Raw genomic sequence first — 21,971 nt, forward strand, 5'->3', positions numbered from 1 at the left:
ATAATCTATAGTCCCCTAGTCCTATAGACCGCTCAGGATACCCCAGTTACCTGGTGCTAGACATGGAGCCTCTGGTCAGGACAGATCCTGTGGGTTTGGCATTGTTTGCATATCTTCCCACAGAGGCATCCACTGAATGAAAGCCCTATTCAATCTTATGACTTCCCATGGAGAGATAAATAAAGTGAGTGTCTCGGAGTGTCTTCACCATTGTCATTATATTTATTGTCCTGGTTAGAAAAGGGTCAGAAAGCCACAACTACATCTTCCTCTGCTCAGTTATTATTACCAAAAGACAGAGAAGCAAACGGACAAAAGCAGGATTTCTCAATACAGTCCTCACCTTCTCATTTCTCACATCAGTGTTAGGGAGGCAAGGTTCCTACCTCAAGTTTGCTGCATCTGTTCTCCAACTAGGCCATCTTCCAACACAGTGTAACTTAACATTTTAAAATCATTTTGACTACCAAGTCATCCAAAGTCCAAAGGAAATGATATCTAAGCCCCAACTCTGAGGACACATGCAGTTGTGGGTTAAGCCCTCTTCTAGAGGATCATCATCACACAGATGATGTATTTAAGCCATTGTATGTCATTGTTAACCCTCCCATCCCAGAATCCACCTGGGATCAATTCAGCCTATGACAACAAATGTTCTTTGGGATAGTTGGTCTGGTTTTCTGAGTTTAACATTAAAAGACTCCCCCACCTGCCTCCCCCTTCAAAAGCGTTACACTAAAATATCTGGGACAAATAAAGAGCATGATAGCGCCAAACCAGGGCAAATGTATTGATCCAGGAATGAAGAGAGGGCATATTTTTTCAATACATAAAAGGAATAAATGATTGTTCAACAATACTAATACCTGGAATCCTCAAGATCAAGACAAATCAAAAATATTCCAAATGAGTCTGATTCATGTTAAATATTTCCTGTCTCAGTGACCAACAGGCCATGTTAAAACCAGTCTCAACTCCTTTTGGAAGTCTTGTTCTGTTTCCCACATGAAAGGTAATGTAAGAATTTTGATCAATGATGCAAGATTACTAATTCTCATTGGGTAATTTTCCCCATTAGTCAGAGATCAGCCTTGCCAACTCAGAGGCCTCACATGTTTTGCGGCGGGCTGCCATTAGGAACTAGGTGTCAAACTCCAGGACTAATGGAAATATATTCTAAAGGCCAAATTCTACCATTTTGCTGACATAGGGACAGTTTCTCACCAGCAAGGTAGCCTCAACTGTATCCCAAGGTCTGAGATCTCTAGTCTTCCCTCATGACCACCTATTTCCTATGTCATCATCAGCAAATCTCCATTGACTATCCCTTTTTCTTTTCCCTCGAAAAAAGCCAAAACACCCCTAAGAAAGCATTATCTTTCTTAATACTTAGTTGAACTGCAAAGGAGAGATCCAAAATTTTTAAATTCATGGCAGAGGCATGAATTCATTCATTACACCTTTAAGGGCCAGGATATGGACTAATGAGCAAATACAGACCAATCATAAACGCGAGGCGTTCCATACCCTCCTCTGCTGTAAATCTAATTCATGGAGCCAAGAACACATGCTCAGGAATAAACAGGCTGGCTCTCACGGAGGTGTTTTAAACTGACAGTTCAAGTGGTGCGATAGTGATATTCATGTAGAAAAGGATGTCAATTAGCGTGCTAAACACCACCCAAACAGGGCCAACCCATGAAGGAGAATGCAGTTCTGCTTCGCATCTATAGATACCCAACTGGAGGCCCAGTCATGTGGCCTATACAAGTGCCTACAAAATCTGCAAAACCCCTGAGAGCTATGTATATAGGTGAGCCAATTCTAATTCACATGCAACAATGCAAAACCCCTTTCTTCCTCTGCCCCATGGCAAAAAGTGAATCTGTTCCATCTGTTTACAATGATTGCTGTTACTTTCCAGAATAACCATAATCTTATTTTGTAAATCCTATTCCTGACACGCCTCAAACCATCTGTCTATTCTTTCTTGGGTTAGCTTGGGGCTGTTTGGCAAATGTATGTCATTACCTGTGAGTGGAATATTTTTTAGCAGAGCACATGCCCCTTTTAAAGGCATGTTGCCATGGCTGCTAGGTGTTCCTAAATAATCTCCGATGTTTCTTCCTCTTAACCCAATATGCCTTTAGTAATTTTTAATGTATGTGAAATAAAGGCAAAGAGACAAAAAGGCATAAATGTGACTACTTGGGCTTAAGATTCAAAGTAAGTTTGCACATATTCTCAAACACAAGGAATCATTTGAAATTTTACTAATAAAATTACACGTGTCAATTTGAGGAGAAAGGTAGCTAATGTTTCAGATTCAGACTTGCAAAGAGTTTTGGAGAAAAAAAAAAGTGATAAAATCTGAGTGGTAGAATTTCTGCCATTTCTTGTCCTCACGGAGCTGGGCCTGGGTTCCCACGAAGTCTCTACATTCTCTCTCTTCTTTATCATTCTCCCATTTTGCCCTTGTTTGTAACTACAAGGAGTTGGGAAAGAACTTAAAGCCCCAGAATGGAGGATGTGTGATGAGGCAATTCAAAGAGCACAGATACAAATGGACAAACATGAGAAAAGATAGCTCACCTCATTAGTCATCAGGGGAATACAGAATAAAATAATAACAAGATCACTGCTGCCCTCTCAAAATGGCAAAGATTAAAACCAATGAAAATAGTCGGCTATGGGGAAATGGGTACTCTTAGGCACTGCTGGAGAAAGAGTTCATACAGCTCTCCTGTTGGTAGTATCTAGCAGTTTTTCTGGTACATACCTTTTCATACCTTCTGCGTCATTTCTGAACTTCTATTCTAGAGAAATACTAACATGTATACACACATGCAAAACAAATGTGTGAATGCAAAAATATTTATAGCAGCATTATTTATAAGACCCCAAAATAGGAAACAGCCCATCAGTAGGGAAATGGTTAAATTATAGCTTATCTACCTGATAGGATATTTTGATGCTTCATTAAAATGAATGAGGCAGCTCAACATCATCTAGAAATGAAAAGACTTGGATGTATTGACAAGACAGCACTTTGGAGGACATTAATATGTTTCAATTTATGGAAAACAGTGGAATCTCTAGGTCTATAACAAGATGTTAAAATGAGAATCTTTCAGGGGTGCCTGGGTGGTGTAGTCAGTTAAGCCTCCAGCTCTTGGTTTCGGCTCAGGTGATCTCACAGTTAGCGGGTTCGAGCCAGCATCAGGTTCTGCACTGACAGCTCAGAGCCTGGAGCCTGCTTTGCATTCTGTGTCTCCCTTTCTCTCTGCCCTTCCCCCACTCGCACTGTCTCTCTCAAAAATAAACTTAAAAAAAAAATGAGAATCTTTCAGCTTTGTCTAGGGCCTCAAAGATTCAGAACAAAGCAGGAGATGATTAGTGCTCTCACACTCCAAAATGACCTGCCAGACCTCCTAGACAGACAGCCCTGGGCAAAGGAGGCATCCACTGCAACCACCAGCCCATCACCCACCTCAAGGGTATAAAAGGACTGAAACGGACAAGGCTGAAAGAGTTTTTCTTTTTTTAATGTTTATGTATTTATTTTGAGAGCGAGCGAGCGAGTACAAGTGGGAGAGGGGCTGAGAGAGAGGGAGAGAGAGAATCCCAAGCAGGCTCCGCTTCCAGCGCAGATCCAGACACGAGACTCGATTCCACAACCATGAGATCATGACCTGGGCCAAAATCAAGAGTTGGATGCTTAACCAACTGAATTACCCAGGCACCCCTGGTTGGGGCATGGTGGTGTTTCCACCTGTACCTTAATCTAATTACCAAGAGTTTTAAGGAGATTGTTGAGAACAGACCGTTGTACCGATGGATCCGTGACCAAAGCTCATCTGTTGGCAAGAGGTGGGACCCAGAGACACGGGGAGGCCCAGGACTGAGTGCGCTGCACTGCAGTGACTGTGCTCCTCCTAAGAGCGGCAGCAAGACTGCATCTGTGTTCCCTCTGGGCCACATGCAAAAGAGCCAACCAGGATCCTTTTAAAAGGGGCCCCACCGGTAGACATGCTTTCAGCACTCTCCACTCATATCCTTCCCATCTCTTGATCATATTCACACACCTGCTGGGGGGGTGAGCTTTCGTTCTCCCGGCAGCACCTGCATCTTTTGTCAGAGGATGCCCTCAAGGTGGTGGACCCCCTGTGTGCACAGACAGCCAGAGAGCCTAGGGACTATGTTTGAGACTTGAAAGGACTGGAGGAACAGTCATATATATGAGTGTCCAAGAAAGTTAGAATGAGCCTGCATATCATCTTTACAGAGACAGCACTGGGAAACTATTCCCTACCTTTACCCTATGGAGTCCCAGTCTTTCAATAGAATGTTAACAATTACACATACAGAACAGTGTAAAGTCTGGATGTTTACACACAAAACCAACTGCGATCTCCAGAGAGCAGAGTGTGCTAGAAGATGAGTGAACAGAACTTGTACATTTCGTTCTATACATTTCTATACCATTTAATTTTTTTAAAAAACAAACATTTGCTCATGTTTTTGGTAAACAAAAACTTAAGATATTACAGACACCCACACACATACACATTCATTGTATAAAAATTCAGAAATTTAAGAGAGAGAAAACAAACAAACCATGCACAGAATCTCACTCTCCCAGATCCCACCTCCGTTAGTATCTGGGAGGTTTTCATTCCCTTCTTTTTGCTTTGAGTGGGTACACTTGCTTTGGGGAGGCAGGTTCTCACTGGGCTCCACCTGAATTGTTAAATTAAACAATGAAGAGTTGCAAAGATTGTTTACCACCTTCACCATATCTTCTGTGGCTGTTCTGGCCATATGAAAATTGGAGTTTAGCTTAAAGAAAATTGATTTGATACTACTAGGTTTCCCTTATATAGCTTAAAATGCTCACAATCAAGGGGCAAATAAAAAATCACCAGTGACGTTTCATGCACTGCCTCTAGACAGTAGCAAAGTGGAGGACTAGAACACTGGAATTGACTGCTCCTTTTAGGAAACTGGAAATGCACCTCCCTTGTCTGGCTGGAAATGCATATTCAAGTCGAACCTGCCAAGGCTCACTAAGTCTGCCCAGAAAGCCCAGCTGAGCCTCAAACACCTGAATGCAAATTCAAGAGGAGATTTTATTTCCTTTCAGAGATGCACACAAAAATCTAACCTGTTGCAAATTCAACTCCTAAAATATACAAGACACAACTTGAGACCCTGAGCAAATGAAGTGGCTGCTACACATGTGGAAATTACCTCCTTGTTTGTTTTCAGTCTTCCTGTTTCCCCTGGGAACCAGAGAGAAAATTCAATTTCTAAACCTTGAAGCAGCATGAACAATGAACAATTGTTAGCCTAGAAATAGCAGATGAAGCCTATTACTGCACAATGGAAAGTAAACGTATTGTCTTGAGGTTGTGTTTACTATACCGGCTGGGTGGGTAAAATGATACAGTAGAAGGGAGGATTGGTGTCCTACTCATTAGAAACCCCTGAGAAACCCTCTACACCGAGGGGAGTGTCCGACTCCTTTCTGTTTTTCCTCTTGTTGAGTATAGGTTTGGATAATTATATGTAATTTCTCATGTCTGACTACATGAATGAAACTTCTTACCAATTTCCACCAAAACCCTATACCAAATCAATTGAGACAGGATCAACGGAAAGCCAGTACCATGCAGAAATTCAGGAAAGGTCTTCATATTTCTCACTTAAGTGGCAAACCAAAAGTCTTGACAAGGCGACAATCTCATGATCCAGCAAAACAGCAACAGAGCACACAAACATTCTCTTGGCTTGGAATATGAAAACTTTTTACAAGAGTAAATTAAATTGAGCTGAAATTTTAAAACCAGGAATGGCAAAGTGTACTTCTTACCAAATTTGTTGGAATCCAGTCATACACTCGGAATAAACTCCAACTGGTGCTAAAGTCCAGTTTCCTTTTTGAAAAAGAAGAAAGAAAAATAAACTAGACTTTAAAATGCAGCTTTTGAAACAAGGTTCCAAGGGCTACTTGGATGTTGGCTGGTGCTGACAAAACAATACTAACAAGTTGAGTGTAAATGAATCAAAACCAGACAGATTCCATTTCCCCCTCAAGAAAACGAGTGTTGGTGGGGGGGGGGGGGGGAGCGCGCGATAAATAAATAAAAGCTTCCCAAAAATGTATGTGAATTTTCACAAAAACCACAGTGTTCTGCATAAAAACTAGAGAGACATGTCTTCTGCCCTTCAAGCAGGGCTGGGTTTTAAGGAGGTGACATGGAGGGGTAAAAGTGTGACATCTAGGCCCATCTGTGCCAGGCACTGACCTTCGGGAACATTGCTTTGATGTCATCCTCACAATAACCTGCACGGCAGGTGTTCATCCCCCACCTTACTGATGAGAAAATGAAGCTCAGAAAATGAAGCTTGAGTCACCTTGTCCAGATCACTCAACATTACTCTGAAGGACATCTGTATTAGGAAACCATTCACACACACCCATGCTCCTGCTACGCTAGAGCCATTGCTTACTTAGCGAGTAGACTTAGTGACGTTTAAGAAGACAATTTTGGGGGCGCCTGGGTGGCTCAGTCAGTTGAGCGTCCGACTTCGGCTCAGGTCATGATCTCGCGGTCTGTGAGTTCGAGCTCCGCGTCGGGCTCTGGGCTGATGGCTCAGAGCCTGGAGCCTGCTTCTGATTCTGTGTCTCCCTCTCTCTCTGCCCCTCCCCCGTTCATGCTCTGTCTCTCTCTGTCTCAAAAATAAATAAATGTTAAAAAAAAAATTAAAAAAAAAAAAGAAGACAATTTTGAAGCACATTACTAGTGCAATGCTACATCTTGTCAAGGCCAACAGCTGTACTGGCTTAGAAAGCGTCTGGGGTAGAACTGGTGTACTGGGTGGAGGGAGTCTCATCCTGATTTACCTTAGGGTCATTGTGAATTCATGTCTAACGCCAAGTTACTCAACTTTGTGGCAAGTCTATACTAAGTACTTTACTTGCGTTAACTCCTTTCATTCTCAAAAATGACTCTAGGAGTTTTGTAGGATTTTTATCCCTAAGCAAACTGAGGAATGAAAGGACTAAGGAAGAGGCAGAGCCATAGAGGATTCTAACCCAGCCTGTCTGACTCTTCCAGACCCAGCACATGTGCTCTTACTCCCTTTACCAAACTGAAGGGCATCATCCATGTATGACAGAACTGAGTGCAGGATGACTATAACCCCAGAAATTAAGCAGCACTGGCTTCTTGTTTTAGTCCATTCAGGCTGGGATAACAAAATATCACAGACTGGGCAGCTTAAAAACAACAGAAATTTACTTCTCATCGTTCTGGAGACTGAAAGTCTGAGATCAAGGCCACAGCACGGTTGGGTTTTGGTGAAGGCTCTCTTCCTTGTTTAGCTGGCACTTCCTCACCATGTTCTCACATGGTAGAAGGGACTGGAATCTCTCTGGAACCTCTTTTATAAGAGCACTAATCCCACTCATGAGGGTTCTACCCTCATGACTTAAGCCCCTCCCAAAGGCTTCACCTACGAAATATCATCAGTTCAGGGGGTTAGGATTTCAGCGTGAAATTTGAAGAAACATACACCTTTAGACCATAGCACTTCTCAAGGCATGTGACCATCAGAACTTGGTAGTATCTTCCTACCCATTCATTGGTTCACCCAACAGTAGTGATTGAGTGCTTACGATATATAAACATAGGGAGTTACAAAGAGATCAAGGATGTGCCGGTCTTTGTCCTCAAGAAACGTAAACACAACAGCCCCAAGTTGTTCCCATCTCAAATTTACTTGGTTCTGGATTTTTCCCTGGCCTTCTGTTATTCTTTACCTTTTCAAGTCACTTATTATTATATAATTTCTTTCTTTTGGACCTATCCAAATTTATGGTTTAGATTAGTTTGTCCCTGAGACTAGTGAACCTCATTTAGAGTCAAACAAATGGAGAGACAACTTGAAATCAAGGAACTCTTTGCACTCATAGATTATTAGAATTTGAAATACTAGAATTAGAATTTGGAGAGATGGGCCCTGTATTGGTCAAAGTAGGCTATCTGCTATAACAAAGAACCCCAAAAGTTCTTATTGTTCTCACAAAAGCCAATGTGTACGTTCTTCGTTAGGCCACTTTCCTCCAAGTGGTGACATGTGGGTTCCGGGCTATTTCCATGCTGTGGATCCATCATCTCAACAAAGGGTTTCAAGACACCCCAGGCTTCATCCAGCTAGCAGACAGAGAGCCAAGAGAAACTTCAGAGAAGGTACGTTACTCCTAACTGCCTTCCCCATTCCACTGGCAAAAGTTAGTCACGTGCCCAGCCAGACACTAAGGTTACCAAGAAAACTCTGTAGTTTAGGGAGCATGTAGTAGTTAGTAGAGATGTTAGTAGTTGATCTCTAACACAGACTCCATAGCCCACCACCACCGTCACTATGCAGATGAGAAAACTGTGTCTCAGTGCAGCTAAGTGAGCCTTCCAGGATACAGGAGCAGACTCCGTCTTCCAATACAGTGCATATTTACACTTTCTAAAAAGTCATTTACTACTTTAAAAAATTTTTTAAATATTTATTTTTGAGAGAGAGAGAGAGAGAGAGAGAGAGAGAAAGAGAGAGAGAGTGAGTGAGTAGGGGAAAGGCAGAGAGGGAGACACAGAATCCGAGGCAGGCTCCAGGCTCTGAGCTGTCAACACAGCCCCATGCGGGGCTTGAACTCACAAACTGAGAGATCACGACCTGAGCCGAAGTCGGACACTTCACCAACTGAGTCAACCAGGCACCCTGCCATTTATTGTTTTTATCTCTTACCTCATGCTTACTATAGAAAATTTGGAAAATACAGAACTTAAGAAAATAAAAATTATAATCTTCCAACAATAATCACTATCTTTTGATGCCTATCTCCTAGTCTTTTCCATATATTTGTGTATGTATTTTACATACATATTAATTTTTAGTTACAAAATATTTCAAACGTACATAAAGTAGTATAAACAAACCTATATATCACCCTACATATCACTGTTTAACAAATGTTAACATTTTGCCATACTTTCTTCAGTTCTCCCTCTCTTTTTTAAAAATAAAATGGGTCCATGGGGCGCCTGGGTGGCGCAGTCGGTTAAGCGTCCGACTTCAGCCAGGTCACGATCTCGCGGTCCATGAGTTCGAGCCCCGCGTCGGGCTCTGGGCTGATGGCTCAGAGCCTGGAGCCTGTTTCCGATTCTGTGTCTCCCTCTCTCTCTGCCCCTCCCCGTTCATGCTCTGTCTCTCTCTGTCCCAAAAATAAATAAACGTTGAGAAAAAAAAAAAATTTAAAAATAAAATGGGTCCAGAGGTGCCTGAGTGGCTCAATCAGTTGAGCATCCAACTTTCGCTCAGGTCATGATCTTGTGGGTGGTGAGTTCGAGCCCCACATCGGGCTCACTGACGTCAGTATGAAGCCCACTTTGGATCCTCTGTCCCCTCTCACTCTCTGTCCCTCCCCCACTGGCTGTCTTTCTCTCTCACAAATAAATAAATGTTCAAAAAATAAATAAATAAATAAAAATAAAATGGGTCCAGCTAAAACCCAACCTCCATCTAATTCTTTCTCCTTCCTAACAGAAACCTAGGAAGTGCCATCCTGAAGCTGAAGTATATAGAGACCCTGTGCATATTTTTACACTTGTATTATGTATCTGTACATGGATAGTAAAATTCCATGATAGTGTGTTCTTTTGTATATTTAACATTTTTGCATGAGGGGTAAAATGACACGTGTATCCTTTTGTACCTTGCTTTTTCCAGTCAGCAGTATGCTTTAAAATTTAGCCATGTTGATACATGGATATCACTTTCATTCTCCTGAACTACATGTGGTATCCCATTGTATGACTAAGCCACAGTTTATTTATTCTGCTGGAATACAGTTAGATGGTTTCCACTTTTTTCCCTTTATAATCATTAAAAAACCAAATTGGCATCAAATTATAACACGGGACTGTTTCCTGCTTTTTCAATTTACCATCAAGTATTCGTACATATATTCTTTGAGACTATTATTTTTAACAGCTGCATAGCATTCTCTCCCAGGAACATACCAAAATTATTTAGCCATTCCCATGACCATTCTTTTAGGTGCATGTAGGCACATTAACAAACAGAAAAACTAAGAAGTGCCTGTAGAGAGGGAAAGTACTACCAGGGTTCAGCAGTCATGTTCTGGTCCCACATTCTCTAGGTTCAAATCCCACCAAGTCCACTTTCTAACTGTGGGACTTTGGGCAAAACCTTTAACTCCTCTGTGTTCTATAAAATAAGATTGATCGTAGTACTTACCATGAATCCCACAGTCATCCCATGGGTTTATATGCTTCCTGGCTTTGGTTTTATTTTGTATTCTCTTGCAGGCAAACAAGGGGTAACCCTGCATATGCACGTCAATCTTGCTGACAGAAAGCGAGTCTCATTCAGAGGACAAGAAGTCTTGTGAGAGGCAAATTACTGATTCTAGCACAGTGCCTGGGACACAGAAGCACTAAGTGTTATGCCAAAAGTGTTTGATATTTGTAGTGGCTACACATTCAAACACGTGTGTGCACATACACTGCCACACAAATATCTACAACTCTGCCATATTTTAGGCACGTGACATGGCGCTGTTCCACCCCAACTTTTCCTTATTGATAAGGCTTCCCAATCTGCTCCTTTACTGTTCCATCTAGCAAATCTTCCAGTTTTGTTTTCTTCGGCTAGGAATCCCTTTAGACTCCCCAGCAAGCCGTATCTGACACGTTATACACTCAGCAAGTGTCACCAAAGCCTCTAAGTGACTTTATGAAGTTCTCAGACTCTCCCTTTTGCAATTCAATTCAACCAAATGGTCTGTCCCTCCCAACATTTTCAAGTGTCACCTCCCACAGGCTCCTCCTCTCTTTTGTTTTATGAATGATGTCCCACTTCTCAACTGCCATCAGCTGGCTCAAACCTTAGTGCAGATTATCTTTTTAAGGGAATATAAAGAAAGAAAGCACAAAACAAAGAAACCCACTAGGTTTTTTTTTTTTAGTCATTCCAGATAGGGCTCAATAAAACTTCATTGGCCTCAGGAGACTTCCCCTAATTCAGCTAAACAAACAGTCTTCCTTCTACTCTTAGGAATGCTCTTGGGCAGCGTAATGGCCTTTGAAAAACTTTGGAGCTCCTGACCTGGAAAGGGGGATGAAAGGAAGCTATGCATGAGCAGTGAAGCAGTCAAGCTCCAAGTCCTGCCCTCACCTCTGCAATCAGCATGCTCCAAAATCTGATGAGAACTATAAGCTCACAAGGAAGTACTTACTACACAACTGGTCACTACAATTTCCAAATGACCGAGGATGATCATGGCACCTTTGATCTTGGTAGTGCCTGGGGAATACTTAAAAAAGGCCCTCAATTGTTGAAAACCATCATGGTTAGAACTATTTCCATATTACCAAATATGGTGTGAATTAGCTTCAAAAAACAAGAAAGAAGTTTCTAAAGATGAAACACACACACACACACACACACACACACACACACACACACACATCTCTATGTGATAAACCTAGTTGAAAAGAAGATTGAGTCCCACCCATCCTTTCATGGGGAAAATTAGTGCCTTTTAATCTCTAGGAATTTATTTGCTTTCCTTAGCTGTAAGCTTAGTTACAATCTTCCAACTCATTACTATTAATTCCTTTTCCTACTGAAGCCTGATCAGAACTAATTCTCTTTTGAGAAGTCTTAGCAATGAAATCCAAATGGAGTTTTGCCCTCTGGCCTACATCATTTGGGATTACTCCTATGAGACCATGTCTAGACTCTTAAGAAAAGCCAGGGAAGATGGTGTCTTTGATTGCTTGATTGTGTTCTTTGAATTTAGGGATGTTAGATAACTCTGTTGCCCCTTTATATACCCTCAGGAGTCCCAGATCCAGTTTTAAAATTGTGGGGATACAAGAATAAAGTAGACACGAATCTTAGTTGGTCTATGATCGTGTCATCCAAGACCACACTTTCTTTATAAGAATGGCATTAGGAACTGAGGATTTCACAATCACAGGTAGATGCCTATTTGTGACTTTGCTGCATACCTTCTTTTTCTATGGTTATGGTGGGGTTTTTTGTTGTTGCTATTTTTTTGGGGGGGGGGGGGGTTGGTCTAGGGAACCAGCAAATAAAGGGATTTATTTTAAGACAATTAGCACTGATTGACTGAACCATAAACATACCCTACACTTTCATCCTAACAATTCACTCTCAACTACTCCTTTATCAAAGAAAGAGAAACAGACGAGGAGGAAGATATAATAAGTACATATGTAGGGAAGGAGGAAGAGAGAGAAGGAGTAAAAGAAAGAGAGGCAGGGAAGGAAAAAAGGAAGGAAGGAAAGAAGAAAGGAAGGAAAAGTGTTGTCTGCCATAATACCTGAAAAAAAAAATGATGAAGTAGAAAGACTTCAACTTTATGCCTAGTAAGGCCCCCAACTCTCAGTACATTCTACATAGAGAGAGAGATTCACAAAGTCTACACCACAACTAAGCCCCTCAAATATAGCAAGACTTACAGAATATGATAATGAACAAAAAGTGTCCCATAGAGCACCTCTAAAGTATCAACATTGCTTAGCATCTTAAATTAATACAACCTTACATTGCTAGGCTCTTTTTAATATTATGAGCCTTGCTGCTACACAAAATGGGCTTCTCTCAATTGAAATTGAATCTGCCTCAATCTGGTAACTGCTGCATAGAGGACTCACTGCCTTGTAGGGAGAAAGGATGGTACAGGGAAGAGCAGAGTCAAGGCCACATGGAAGTGGCCCTAGTTCTGTTTGACAACTGACTGCATCCATCTTGGGCAGTACATTTAACCCCCTCAGAGCCCATTTCTTTCTCTGTAAAATTTACTAGACAGTTTCTCATGGCTCTCTCTGCACTAAGAAGTCTAGCCCAAGATCGATAACTAATTCATGTCCAATGTTTCCCTCATCAGTAAAATTAAAAAAAAAAAATACCTACTTAAATAGCATGGTATGTGGAATAACACAGAAATTTAAATCCACTGTATACATCTTAGAGAACTTTCAGTACATTCTACTTAGAGGTATAGAGTGGCAAAGTCTATGAATCATAAAGTCTCCAAGAATAGATGGTCTATGGTTCAAGGATCCATGGTTCTCTAGCTCCAAGATCTTGCTCTGAGAAAACAAAACTCTTGAGACTCAAAGAGAGAAATTACCTGGATTAGACTCATACTGAGTATGCAGGGTAGTGACCGGCCTTGTAGATAGTCCAGGAGGGATCTGCCTTGCCACCTGTAATTCAGCCCTTGATATGAAAGGATTTGGGATGGGTGTGAATAGGGATGCAGGGGTTGGGTAAAATAAGAGAAACTGAAGAGTCTCAGGACATTTCTGCTGTTAATGTTGTTCCCACATTCTGACTTCTGGGAACTGCCATCTACTGAGCATCCTGTTATTTGGAGGAGCACAGGACAGTCAGGAGACAGAATGGGACATTTTCTTACCTTATGCCCCCATCTTACTCCCCCAACTGACTTGGAGGTAGAATAGCAGTAACAGCAAAGGCCACACACCTAGAAGTAAACTGAGTATAAAAAGAGGACACGCACAGAAATGCAGTGGGAGCCTGAGTGATGCAGACATCCCTTGCTGCAGATAAAGTACAGAAATGAGAAATCACTGGGTTCAGCCTTCTATGTGGTGGATGTTAATCGTGCTCCAAGCATTATAAAAAGGTTGCAGTAATTGTGTGCATTCTTTGGTAAGGTTGGCTCCTGCCCTCCAGGTCAAGTGAAAAGGGACCAGCAAGAATCCTGAGAGCACAAGAGGAAAGCAGCCCACATCCACAGAGACTGCGTTCCAAGCTGAAAACTGTTTTCATTGCGATGGTTCAAGACCACCAAAGAAACTGCTGAAATGGATTGAAAGGCTGTTTCTGACTGAAACAAGACCGTACATTTACAAGAACATTTACAGTAGAGAAGGTAAATACTGTAGTCAGCCAAAAGATAAGAATATCTAATCCATAGGCAAATTACAGTGTATAAAGATTGTCCTTACATTTTCTAAGATTTTTCAAATTTGCATGTTGAATCTTTTGGCAGACAGATTCAGAAGGCAACTGACACCCAAATGGGAAGAAATCCCCAGGGAGAAGGCCAAGTTTCTGAGAAGTTAAAACATCTCTTCCAGAAACTTAACAGGAACCCATGGGGGAGGGGAAGGAAAAAAAAAAAAAAAAAAGAGGTTAGAGTGGGAGAGAGCCAAAGCATAAGAGACTCTTAAAAACTGAGAACAGGGGCGCCTGGGTGGCGCAGTCGGTTAAGCGTCCGACTTCAGCCAGGTCACGATCTCGCGGTCCGGGAGTTCGAGCCCCGCGTCAGGCTCTGGGCTGATGGCTCGGAGCCTGGAGCCTGTTTCCAATTCTGTGTCTCCCTCTCTCTCTGCCCCTCCCCCGTTCATGCTCTGTCTCTCTCTGTCCCAAAAATAAATAAAAAAACAAAAAACAAAAAACAAAAACAAAAACAAAAACTGAGAACAAACTGAAGGTTGATGGGGGGTGGGAAGGAGGGGAGGGTGGGTGATGGGTATTGAGGAGGGCACCTGTTGGGATGAGCACTGGGTGTTGTATGGAAACCAATTTGACAATAAATTTCATATATTAAAAAACACAAAAACATCTCTTCCATTTCTTTTCTAGTTAATACCTCGGGCTTCTCCCCAAAGAAAAAAAGCTGCAGATACTTGATTGGCCTTCATGTTGCATGTACACAAGAGCTAACAAACTAGCCAAGCCCGCAAAAAGTCTCGTCAGGACATTTTCGGGATTTAGACCAAACGGCTTAGAAGGACCTGGTGAAAGCTTCGTGAATGGAGGTGATCCCCCCTATCAGGGAAGCCAGGCTCATGCAGTCAGAAAAGTCAACACTGCTTATTGGCAAATGCCTAGATAGTCAACGTGTTGGAAAGCCTGAGTAGTCTGATGGTGTCATCCCTATTTTCCAGGCTGAGAGATGAGGATAAAAGTTGAATAAGTCATCCATCCGTCAGCTGCAGCATCATGGAGTGCCAGGATCAGGGTGCAGCCTCCCTCCCAGACCACACCTCCCCCCCAGCCTGCTCCCTGCCAGGGCTCCCCAAGTTTCAGCTTCCCTTGGTGCTTCTCACGTCCTCTGATTTCCCCAGTCCTCCCCATGAGGAGACTCACCAGCAACAGAGAACAGCCGGGACCAAAACACTTGCAAACCCCTCAGAGCTTCAGAAATCTTCAAGGAACGAGTATAACCACCCTCCCCCAAACCCTGAAGAATTGGACAAGCAGGCAGGGAGGCTGTTTGGTGGAGAAGGGAGGAGTAACTTAGCCACTCTCTCTTCTTCTCGCCTCCCAAGAAGAAACAGTAATAGCACAATTCTTCCCCTCCTTGTCACCCCATTCATCAAGCAGGTGTGGCCAGGAACTAGAAAATTCTCAGGTGTCGAACTCATCCTTCCTCATCCTGGGTGTCCACCAACTGGCAGTAAGAGATTTACTGGGGGAAGAAAAACTGGGATTTTCTTTTCTTTTTTCTGTTCTTTTCTTTTTTTTTAAGATTTGAGACACATGTATATGCATTTTACACTTTAATAGGAATTCTTAGAAAAGAAATGGTGAGGATTGGGGGCCGGGATGTGCCCTTTCTGCGGGAGCCTAGACGATGGTCAACTTGGCAAATTAGAGGCACTCATATTGGGCTCAGGAACACACAATCTCCTCAGCTTCCTTCTTTAGCTGCATGTGGTAGAGTTTTCACTTTTTACAATAATTCTTCATGGAAGAAGGATGAGAGTTGTACTTAATGAAGTTTTGGAAAAAGAATCTGATCCTTGCTCTGGCGTTCAGATGCTGCATCTCTGTAAACAGAGTGCAAGGGTCTTTATAAGATTTATAGGAAATGGCAATTGGCAGAGAAAACGTTAGCTCCTACTCTGGCCCCATAAAGCTGTACGGCTGGCTTTGTAGAGCTCTCAAAGAACGTTATTGAAAACAAAGGGGAAATCAATACCATTCAGTTCACTGCCAGCTGTGGGTCTCCAAAGCGAATCAACGGCTTCACCTACCTCTCTGAACAGTTAGCGTCGGCTTCAAACAGACTGCAATATATTCACAGCCCCCCCCCCCGCCCCCAGTCCTTAGAAGATTGTCCCTGCAATGAGAGGTCTGCAAAATCTTTCATCTGCAAGGTGCTGGCGATGCAAGGAGTTTTCAGTTCAGGGCAAGTGATAGGAAAGAAATAGCCACTTTCTGCTCGTCATGCAGTGAATTTGATACCAACGCTTGTTAGATGTGAACCAGCCCTCCCAGTTGAGTCTGTCCAAGTCTACCAGTAGTGTCTCAGGTTACCAAGAACCAAGTAATTAATAGGGGCGGCCGGACTAATTATGAGTTTGGAAAGGAAAGAAATGAGAAGCAGCAATCATAGTGAATGGGGTTTTATATAACATAATACAAAGTCTTTACTTCAGACTTTGTTACAGGGATGCTAACGACTATCGAATACCCTCCTCCCACCTGGAAATAAAAAATTCCAAATTATGGTCTCTCAGGCCTTCCTCTTAGAACCTCCTCCTTTTCTGCCCCAAATGAGACAGCATACAGGTTAATACGCCAATTAAACCTCCACGAAGCAAGGCCTTCTTCAACATTCTCTTCTGTTGTGCATGAGGAGCTCTGCACAGGATTTCACTGAATTAAAAACAAGCTGTGCTTCTAATGTCACAAACAGCCCCTCCCCAGCAACTCCCTTAATTTAAAGTTGACGGCCTATCTCTTCACCTTGTCAGTCTTCAAATGCTTATTCTCTAACCATGATAGGGAAATGCCAAGTTCTCCACACAGAGAGGAAAAGTTCCCCAGTTATGCATCCAAATGTACTTGTCACACAAAGGAGCCCCAGTACTGACTTGCCCGAGTCAGCTTTGAGCGACAAACTTTAGCCCTTACCACCCTGAAGACAAAAGCAGGCACACATAAACGTGGTGGCAGCTCCTGGCATGGGCCAGGTCAGGCCAAGCATTCATGCCGGGAGTGTGGAATTTCCCTGTCACATGAAACCATAGCGGGGTCAAGAGGCAGATACACTAATCAAGGGGCAGAGCGGGACCTTTCAAGGTCTTCTCTGGCTTCGATGCTGGGAGAGGTAAAGCTGTCCTTGTGGCAGGTTTAAATGTCTAAGCAAAGGAACTTTACTCCATTAGTGAATCCCTCAGCAGACTGACAAGGCAGCTTATAATAAATAAAAATGTGCTGAACACCTACTCTGTGCAAAGCATTAAAAGGTAAGAACTTCTTAAGACTATAACGTAGTGGAGCAGCAGGGCGCCTGGCTGGCTCAGTCCGAAGGGCATGCGATTCTTCATCTCAGGGTTGTGAGTTCGAGCTCCATGTAGGGTGTAGAGATTACTTAAAAATAAAATCTTTAAAAAAAGAAGTGCAGCAGAATCCAGCTCCACTGGGGGTGTAAGCCTAGCCAATTATGGTTAACCATACAACATTCAGATGCCTCATGAGTGACAGCTGTCTTTCCAATAGCCCTTACCCTTCCGTCCTTGCTGACAAAAACTTGACTTTGTTCAATTATCAGGTGACTGTGTTTTCCTGAAGGGTGATCTTCTCCACAGTCTGAAGGGGTGAACCTTGATTGGTCAAAACTAATGATTCTAAACTCTTCCTGCATGCTGGAAACGCCCGGGAGTGGCTTAAAAGTTTCAATGATAGGGCACCCGGATGGCTCAGTCCATTAAGCATCTGGCTCTTGGTTTCTACTCAGATCATGATCTCGTGGTTCATGGGTTAGAGCCCCGCATCAGGCTCCACACTGACAGTGTGGTGCCTGCTTGGGATTCTCCCTCCCTCTTTCTGTGCCCTCTCCCCAATAAATAAATAAAATTGTTTAAGAAAATAAAATTTCTAGTGATTGGGCCCCACTCTAAGACTGATTTAATTGGTTGGACATGGATCCCAGCATCCAATAGTTTTTAAAATCCCCAGGTGATTCTAATGTCACCAGTGGTTGAGAATCACTGGTCTAAGTCAACACAGTTATTTCATTCTGTCTTTAATGACTGGCTTAAGATTGGTCATGTGGTTTCATTCAGGTCAAAGATATGAGAAGCATCTTCTGGAAGGCTTCTAGGAAAGTTTTCCTCAGGTTTAAAAACACAAAAGGAAGGTAGGTGCTTTCTTCTCCTCTTCCAAACTTTGGACGTTGTTTGTTTTGTTTTTTTAAATAAGTTTATTTATTTTTGAGAGAGAGAGAGAGCAGAGGAGGGGTAGAGAGAGAAAGAGGGAGACAGAGAATCCCAAGCAGACTCCCCACTGTCAGCACAGAGCCTGATGCGGGGCTCAAACTCACAAACCGTGAGATCACGACCTGAGTCAAAACCAAGAGTCAGATGCTTAAAGGACTGAGCCACCCAGACATCCCTGGACAGTGTTTTGAGAGGAGATGAGGCCTGAATACGGGCAAACAATGTGCAAAGTAAAGGAAAAAGTCAACAAGGCCCTCAGAAGACAAAGACAGATACTTAGTCCATGATGATACTGTTGGACTGATGAAGTAACCAAAGCAGCAGCCCTCTTTCCTGTAGACCAGTGACCCTCCTGTAGATCTTGCTGCACACCGTGAACACTATTCTTAAAAACACTGATGCCAAGAAAAAGGAGGCACCTGGGTGGCTCAGTCAGTTGAGCACCCAACTCTTGATATCAGTTCAGGTCATGATCTTGTGGTCATGAGATTGATCTGTGTCGGGCTCCACTCTCCCTCTCTCTCTACCCCTCCCTGACTCGTGCACTCTCTTTCTCTCAAAATAAATAAATAAGATAAAAAAAAAAAATACTGACGCCTAGGTCTTGCCCCCAGAGGAATCCAATTTAACTGGTTAGTGGTGAGATATGATAATCAGGATTTTAAAAAATATGCCCAGTTGGTTATATTGTACAGCCAAATTTGAGAACCAGTGTTCTAGATTTCTTGTTGAGTGTGACAACAAATTTCCTATTGTTTAAACCAGTGGTTCTCAAAGTGTGCTCCCCTAGCCAGCACTACCAGTATCACTTGGAAACTTGTTGGAAATGCACTTTTTCGAGTATCACCCCTGACCTACTGAATCAGAAAAGAGTCTAAGATAACATACATCTGACATACACTCTTCCATTTCAGATATATTTGCCTTTCTAGTTACATTTGGCCCAATGTTAGAAGAGTTGTCAAACATACAGAAACGTAGTTTCTGTCTGGTGAACAAGTAACATTTTGCTGTATTTGCTTTACCACAGATCTCTACAAATACTCAGCTCAATCTGTCCATCAATCCATTTCTTAGATGTGTTTTAAATTTTTTTTGTTTAACATTTATTCATTTTTGAAAGGCAGAGAGAGACAGAGCACAAATGGGGGAGGGGCAGAGAGAGAGGGAGACACAGAAACAGAAGCAGGCTCCAGTCTCACAGCTATCAGCACAGAGCCCAACGCGGGGCTCGAACTCACGGACCCGCAAGATCATGACCTGAGCTGAAGTCGGCCACTCAACCGACTGAGCCACCCAGGTGCCCCTAGATGTGCTTTAATGTAGGCTGTAGACATCAAAAAATTTCACTCCTAGACACGTCAGTGTGCATATGTCAAGCCAGAGTTCAATACTAGTTTACTATTCCTTTTTTTTTTTAGCTTAAATTTACATTGAATAAAATGTACAATTCTTAATTGTACCATTCCATGAGTTTCTAATTACCTTCTGCTGATGTATATATTTTAGTAAAACTAGTATTCATTAATTTGCATGGCCTAAGCATATTTTTTATAGAGTCACTGTCAATAGTATAACAAGAAGTAGATAATACAATGAGAGGTATTAATCACATCTTCTAGTTTTCACATTCATAAAATGTGGTGCTTCATCTGACTTTTATGAGATAATAAATACTGTGGTATGTTAGAAGTTATTAGTGATTAAAACTTCAATCAAAAATGTCTTCCCATTCCTTTAATCTTTTGGGTAGATTTAATGATGGGTTCCCTGAAATTACAAGATGTCCTGTCTTCTGTGAATATCCTCTGTGTGCATCAGGATTTCTCTATATTGTATAACCTAAATAAAACCCAGCACTAGCTGCTACTATAACTTCTGATTTCCAAGTTTGTGTTCGTAAAGAAACCTCGTTGCACATGCCAATTAATTATAAGTAACCATGACAAATGTGAACTTTTAAAATAAAACCTTTAATATACTCTGGCCTACTGATGCTTTGAATAAAATTAGACTTCATGCAGGAAAAAAAGAAAAGTTCCACTGTTAAGTTTGAAATCCACTAACTCTAATCCACTCTTATCCTATTGATGAGAAAACTGAGGCATAAGGACCAGAACTCTTGCCTCTTTTGGTCCTAGTCCCTCTTCATCACTTAGTATAAAAATAAAATTAATCCATACATATTTATTGTGCATGATTACGTGCTCAGCTGTGTGCTAGATCCCGTGGGTTTAGACAAGTAGAGGAGGACATGGTGATTTCCTCACACCAGACAACTAGCAGAAGAGAAGAGGAAAAAATAACATGGATAACACAACACAGGAAAAACTATACAGACTAAAGAAGAGCTCCTTGAATCCAGGGAAGGGAACTGGGATATCTGGGTAAGGAAAGGGGTAGAGGGGAAAAGGCTCCTGACAAGACAGCCTAGGGTATGTTTCATAGAACACAAAGGCTAGTTCAAATGTCTGTACAATGTTCATCCTCCCATGTCTCTGGGAGTTGTGAAAGCTCACTATTCATTTCACTCACTGTAGGAAAATTCTAAGTCCTCCACTTTTCCACTTGCCTGTCTCCAGACCTTTGGATTCACCTTCAAATTTGACTAATGCCAACTCCTAAATGAAATATACAAGAGGCCCATTATGCTAACCTGGAATGTATTTCTTTCTTTCTTTCTTTCTTTCTTTCTTTCTTTCTTTCTTTCTTTCCTTCCTTCCTTCTTTCTTTCTTTCTTTTCATTGGGAATGGGAGGCAAGAGGGTAGGGACAAGATAACTGGTAAACAGAGTTTTCTAGAACAAGATTAAAAATCTTACAGCAGAAAGGTAAGAAATGAAACTATCAAGATGGTGTCAAATCCGGGAAGAGGAGGACTGCAACTGGATACAATTAGCTTTGCAAAAAAAGTCCCCCAGTAAGACTTCTGCCCTCTAAAGTGACAAGCATTACCAGTGTCACAAAGATTACTTAATTTTCTAAGACCTTGCTCTTTGGCATTGTTCAGATTTGGTCCCTTAATACTGGAAGCTCCAGGCCTCCTGGTTCACTACTCTGAAAATCTAAAACATATGACAGGGAAATTCTAGTGAACTCAACAAGAAATTCTGCTTATTCAAAATTACCAGTCAATGCAAATGCCCAATATGTGTGGAGTGCCACATGTTCAAAGCTGTAAAATTTAGATGTTGTTTACCCAAGCAGCTTTCTTGGATGGCAGGCCAGGCACAAAAAATGTCAACGCTCACTCCTTCTGTAACTATACACTGCTCTCCCTCTCAACCTGGAACTGGCTATTGATATTCAATAGTGCCACAGGGCCCCAGGAAAGTTCTTAAATAACCCTGCTTGGGGTAAGCACTCAGACCTACACTCTTTGGACCACTGCTTGTAGCTGTGTAGCCTCAAGAATGCTAATCAGGTCACTCACAAAAGGCAGGTGCTCTCATATGATCTGGCTATTCCAGATGCTTTGCTTTTTTGATGGGAAAGTCAGGCCCTGACCAGGTTATCATTAGTGCCTGCCCCTAAATAGAGGAATAATGCTTATACCCCAGTTCTATGTGTAGGTTCCAAATCAAGCAATATTACCTCATTTTTTTAATTGCAACATCTTATGAACATCTCTAAAAAAATATTCATATAAGTTCAATATCCT

The 21,971-nt window shown here is 42.1% G+C and overlaps 1 long non-coding RNA gene across 11 annotated transcripts in view; it reads right to left on the reverse strand.

The window, feature by feature from the left end:
* LOC109491937 overlaps positions 1-21,971 on the reverse strand; it is a 245,913-nt gene that overhangs the window by 64,300 nt on the left and 159,642 nt on the right. For 8 of the 11 annotated variants that reach the window (XR_006585740.1, XR_006585748.1, XR_006585742.1 and 5 more), the window contains one exon: positions 5,873-5,936. The exons of 1 other annotated variant lie outside the window; for it this stretch is intronic. This is a non-coding gene — a long non-coding RNA (uncharacterized LOC109491937). Of the gene's footprint in view, positions 1-3,292; positions 3,693-5,872; positions 5,937-21,971 lie in introns of those variants that run through there. 2 more of the 11 variants (XR_006585745.1, XR_006585750.1) reach the window with 2 other exon arrangements.

This window comes from Felis catus, chromosome A1 (genome assembly GCF_018350175.1).
Source record: "Felis catus isolate Fca126 chromosome A1, F.catus_Fca126_mat1.0, whole genome shotgun sequence".
NCBI classification, from domain to species: domain Eukaryota; kingdom Metazoa; phylum Chordata; class Mammalia; order Carnivora; family Felidae; genus Felis; species Felis catus.